Source organism: Camelus dromedarius, chromosome X (genome assembly GCF_036321535.1).
Source record: "Camelus dromedarius isolate mCamDro1 chromosome X, mCamDro1.pat, whole genome shotgun sequence".
Lineage (NCBI taxonomy): Eukaryota > Metazoa > Chordata > Mammalia > Artiodactyla > Camelidae > Camelus > Camelus dromedarius.
Genome location: NC_087472.1, coordinates 95,453,093 through 95,459,092, shown reverse-complemented (window position 1 = coordinate 95,459,092; position 6,000 = coordinate 95,453,093). Strand labels below are relative to the sequence as shown.

Sequence of the window (6,000 nt, the reverse complement as noted above, 5' to 3'; positions counted from 1 at the left end):
GTTCTTACTAACCATTTAAAAGTAAGTTTTTGACATGACCCTTCATCCCCAACTATTTCATTATGTACCTTCTAAGAATAAGCAAAATCTCCTATATAAATGCAGTCAACTATCAAATTCAGAACATTTGATATTGGTACGGTCATCTAATATAAAATCTCAATTTAAATATATTAGAATCTGAAGGATATATGTAGAAATATCATGGAATCACTTTGCTTTACACCTGAAACTAACACAATGTTGGAAAGTAACTGTACTTCAATTTAAAAAATGGTTAAAAAATTCAGTTGTGTTATCAACCATTCCTGTCTTTATTTTGATGTCTAGATTGGCCCAGTTTTGCCAGTAGGAGCCCATTTAATCTGGTTCCCATGTTCTTTTCAGGTTTTGAGCGCTTCCTTCCTTTCTTGCCCCACAAAATATTCCAGGTTCACTTTGTACTTTACTGTCTCCAAACTTGGATCAGCTGTTTCTTCCAAGAACCTTGGTTCCTTTTAGCAGGGACTTAAACCTGTTTAAGTACCAACTTTTTAAAAATTTATGAAATGAGGTGGCAATATAACATAACTTGCAGAGTTATTTTGAGGATTCAATGAGTAAATCTCTATAAAACACTTTCCATCATCCCTGGTACATAGTAAGTGCTCAAGAAATTAATTTTATTTCAACTGTTTCCAAGGCAGTGTAAATAATGGAAGTGTGGCTGAGAATGACAGTGGATGAATTTAGCAAATGTGAATGAGAATGTCCTCTGAGGGAAAGCAAAAGGTTAACAGATTTCCATAATAGGTCCATAAATAATCTACTTTGCCTCCTGATGCATAGATGAGGGACAGTTTGCCATCACACATGGCATTTTAGCATAAATAGTTTCCAATCTTATTCTTAAGTCCTTATGCAAATAACATAGAAAATAAGTCTTACTCTCAAGTAAGTAAATTCTTCATTTTTGATGATGTGGGAAGAGATTTTACATAAGGCTTTAAATCCTAAAGCATTTCATTTAAAATTATTGGCCAAAATGTCTTTAAGAAGGGAGCTTCACGTGGAGAGATTGATCCCGTTTAGACTCAGACGTAGAAGTGGCATGAGAACGTAATACTGGAGTCTTACAGTGTTGAGGAGTTGGTGTTGCTTCATCATTTCTGATTTTCCTGACCATGAGCAATCACACTTTGCATGGAGGATTGCTCTTCATGTGTGTTTTTTCTTAAAATTACTTTTAGTTTTTCTTTATTATATAATCATTAGATGTTCCTTGTGGGCACCTTAGAAAATATAAATAAGCAAAAAGAAAAAAATTCTCATCATCCCATTACCAAAAGGCAACCATAATGAACAGTTTAGTGAACATGTTATATTTTTGTATTATATGCATTTATATGTATTATATTATTTACATAAAAGAGGTATGTGCTAATACTGCAGTATTGTATGTAAGTGCCTTTTCTTTTAATAATGTATCAAAAACATCTTTTCATGTCAATAAATATTCTGTAACTTCATTTTAATGAATGTGAAATAGTTCTTACAGTTGTATAAAATTTATTTAGGGATTGCATTGAATCTGTGCATTGCTTTAGGTAATATGGATGTTTTAACAATGTTAATTCTTCAAATTCATGAACATGGAATATTTTTCCATTTCTTTGTGTCTTCTTCAGTTTCTTTGGACAGTGTCTCTTAGTTTTCAGTGTACAGATCTTTCACCTCTGTGGTGAAATATATTCCTAGGTATTTTATTCTTTTTGTCACATTGTAAAACAGATTGGTTCCTTAATTTCTCTTTTTGCTAATTCGTTGTTAGTGTATAGAAACACAACAGATTTTTGTATTTGCTAACATTCTATTGGTCAGAACAAGTTGCAAGTTCATTGTCAAAGTCAAGATGCAAGAGAATATACTCAGTCTCTGATGGAAGAAGTGCAAAGTCACATGTCAAAGCCTGTGGAAATAGACAGGTTGGTGTGAAGAATGGAGCCAGTAAGTGAGTTGATCACTCCAAAGATTAGATTACATTAACCTTCATTCTGAGCTTTTCATTATCTATTTCCATTCTTTTTTTTAATTGAAGTATAGTCAGTTACAATGTGTCAGTTTCTGGCATACAGTATATTGTTTCAGTCATACATGTACATACATATATTCATTTTCATATTCTTTTTCGTTATGGATTACTACAAGATATTGAATATAGTTCCCCGTGCTGTTTCCATTCTGACTGAAGTTTCTCTCTTCAGAACTTATCCTTGGGATTTAGTTGAATTTAGTCTTGGGTTGTTTATGTTTCTTAGTCTTTTCTTCAGCTAAATTGTGAGCAATTTAACATGGAAACCATAGCTTAGGTTTTTGTTTTTCATTTTTTTTTTTTTAGGTTTTACAACTTTATTTGACAATCATAGGTTAGTCCTTATCCACATTAACTGTCTGGAGATTTTTGAAAGTGGTGACAGGTACCTAGGTAACCAACGTATAGAGCTTATTTGGTGAATCTACATCCTCATTACGTTTTCTGGATGACCGCTCATGGATATGGTATGGGACATTCCTTATTCCTTTAGCCCAGACAGCTTTACTGAGCCTGGTGTCATGGTGCACATCTGGAGTTCCCATCTGCTTCACAGGAAATTTCCGGATCCTTTCAAATGCCCAAGAGTGCACACTCCTTGAAGCCCACTCCATGTATGCACTCGTGAATATTGATGGTGTGTTCTCTGGTCACTACCTCGTTGATGGCCGGATGGCCTTTCTCCTCGCCCCGCTTCTTTGCAGGAGCCTTTCTGCTGGGCCCAGGTTGGAGAAGCTTAGGTGTTTTTCATATTTCCTACATGTCCTACAACAGTGGTGAGCACATATGCATATATCAGTTACCAATAAAAACTGAAGTAATGTATTTGTAGAAGTCACATAAGAAACATTTCCTGGTGAAAAATAAATCTTATAATTGCTAAGATCTTAATCTAAGATTCTAATGAAAGGTAGGCTCTAAGCATACAACACCTTCTTAAAGAATTTGGCATAAACAACAATGCCTAGACCTTTCTCAAATAAATACAAATTGGAAAGCAGAAGGAGTTGTATGTTTCTGGGCTGCCTCCTGCTGTAATATTAACTATTTCTGGTATAATGGCAGGCTGTCTCCTCTATAATCAAAGGAAAATGTACAGATTGACAATTCTCCCAACTATTCAAATGTATCTTAAAAATAAAATTTGTGGTAAGTGACAGGCATTTTGCATGTGCTGGTTATTTTGACCTGATGGATTTGCAAATTTCTTACCAGCATAGAAAATAAAAACTGCTGCTTATTTTTAAGTACAAATCATATGTGCAGCAAATGAAGTCACATTTTTTATTTACTCATTTATTTGTTTGTGCTGTTAGAAAACCACTTTGCAGCGAGTGTGAGGGAGAATACTTATTAGGCTAATAACAGCAGAATCATAGAAATGAGGCCCGTAGACAAATCTGCCTCGAGAAAATAAAGTGCAGTTACAGAAAGTTAAGAATCTGGAAAGATCAATGGATGCCAAGAACTAAAAATAGTAAGCAGCATGGAGAAAAAAAGTGAAGAGAAAAAGAAAACATCAGGAAACCACTAACAGTGTTTGGGATGGCTAGTTTGTCTTTGTTCCCTGTTGAAAATTCCTAAAATTTCCTTAATAGATATTTTAAAATTCCTCCAAATAGATAACTTTTATTTTACACAATGTCTAAATGCCTGTGAGTGTCTTTTTCACTTCAACAGGCGCAGTCACACATACACACATATACAAATGCACTGGCATTTGACTTCTGTAATGAAACGCTTTGTCGGATAAAAAATATAGCTAATTCAGTAAAATATGTTAATATGCAAAGTAAAAATGAAGGTGATTGTAATGAGTAAAGCTGATTCCAAAGTATAACAAGATTCCTGTATCCAAATGGAAAATTTCTAGCTATTAATATTGAAACATCCTCATCTAATTTGGGAGGTAGTGCATTGTGCTTTTCTTTGACAGAAATGCAGATGTTGTGATGAGAATTTTGTTCTTAATTTCCTTTCAATTTTCAGTAGAATATTGGACACCATATTGCTCTTTATGAAGGTATCTATTCAGTGTGAAATGGGAAGACCATGGCATTAAGACCAGTTTTTAATTTTATTTTTTATCTAAGTATAGTTGATTTACAATGTCAGTCTCAGATGTACAGCAGAGCGATTTAGTTATGTGTACATTCCTATTTAAAAAAATTTTTTTTGTTTGTTTTTGGGGGGAGGTAATTAGGTTTATTCATTTATTTTTAGAGGAGGTACTGGGGATTGAACCCAGGACCTCATGCATGCTAAGCATATGCTCTACCAGTTGAGCTATACCCTCCCCCTGTGTACATTCCTATATGTACACACACATATGTTTTCAGATTCTTTTCCAGTATAGCTTATTAGAAGATATTGAATATTGTTCCCTATGCTATATGTAGGTCCTTGTTGTTTATCTGTTTTGTATATAGAAGTGTGTATCTTTTACTCCCAAACTCCTAAGTTATCCCTCCCTCCACCTTTCCTCTTTGGTAACCATAGTTTGTTTTCTATGTCCGTGAGTCTATTTCTGATTTGTAAATAAAATTTGTATCATTTTTTAGATTTCATATATAAGTGTTATCACATGATATTTTTCAGTCTGTGTCTAACTTACTTCACTTAATATGGTAATCTCTCGGTCTATCCATGTTGCTACAAATGGCATTATTTCATTATTTTTTATGACTAAGTAACCTTCCATTTGAATATGTATACACCACATCTTCTTTATCTAGTCATCTGTCAATGGACATTTAGGTTGCTTCCATGTCTTGGCTGTTGTGAATAGAGCTCCTATGAACATTGGGGTGCATGTGTCTTTTCAAATTAGAGTTTTCATCTTTTCTGGATAAATGCCCAGGAGTGGGATTGCTGGGTCATATGGTAAGTCTATTTTTAGCTTTTTGAGGAACCTCCATACTGTCCTCCATTGTGATTGCAGCCATTTACATTCCCACCAGCAGTGTAGGAGGATTCCTTTTTCTCCACACTCTCTCCAGCGTTTATCATTTGTGGAGTTTTTAATGATGGCCGTTCTGACTGGTGTGAGGTGTGTAGTTTTGATTTGCATTTCTCTGATAATTAACGATATTGAGCATCTTTTCATGTACCTGTTGGCCATCTGGATGTCTTCTTTGGAGAGATGTCTGTTTAGAAGACTGGGCAGTCTTACTTGCTTACAGACATCTCCATGGTTTATCTTTCCTTCCTGTCACCTGAATCCCAAAGGAATCCCAGAATTCATGTTCTGTGTTCTAGAAAAATCCATGAAAATTACGAAAAGCCTATCCTTTTTGTCTTTCTAGGTCTCTCATGTTCATAACAGTTTTGGCCCCAACCTATAACTCACAGCCCTTTTTGAAAGTTGATAAGAAATAGTAAACCATGATATTTTTGCATCAATTTACCCTTTCCTCCTATTCATCTATTACAGTTTTGGAGTTTCTTTCAGATCCTTACCATATCCATGGTTAAACGACTCCAGTCTCTGACTTTTGATCTGGGGGAACCTGGATGAGGATTGGGATTGGTGTGGCACCCTGGGCTAGTCGGTTCGGGCCGCCATATCCAAGTATCCCCGTCTGGGAGGCTCATGCAGCGGAAGTGTGTTTTCTCATGGTTCCGAAGGCTAGAATTAGGAGATGAAGGAAGGTATCAGTAGGATTCATTTCTACTGAATTCTCTCTTCTTAGTTTGTAAATGGCTGTCTTCTCACTGTGTCTTCACTTGGTGTTCCACTATGCTTGTTTGTTTGTGTCTTAATCTCTTTCTACAGGGACACCAGTCACATGAGAGAGATCATTTTACCTTAATCACCTCTTTAAAGGCTCTGTTTCCAAATACAGTCACATTCAGAGGTACTGGAGTTTAGGACTTCAACACTGGAATTTCGGAAGGACATAGTTCAGTCCATAACACACGCCTTTCAC

The 6,000-nt window shown here is 35.4% G+C and overlaps 1 pseudogene; it reads right to left on the bottom strand.

Annotated features, from left to right (window-relative positions):
* Positions 1-2,406: 2,406 nt before the first annotated feature.
* Positions 2,407-5,263, bottom strand: LOC116151025 (large ribosomal subunit protein eL31-like; annotated as a pseudogene).
* Between the last annotated feature and the right edge of the window lie 737 nt (positions 5,264-6,000).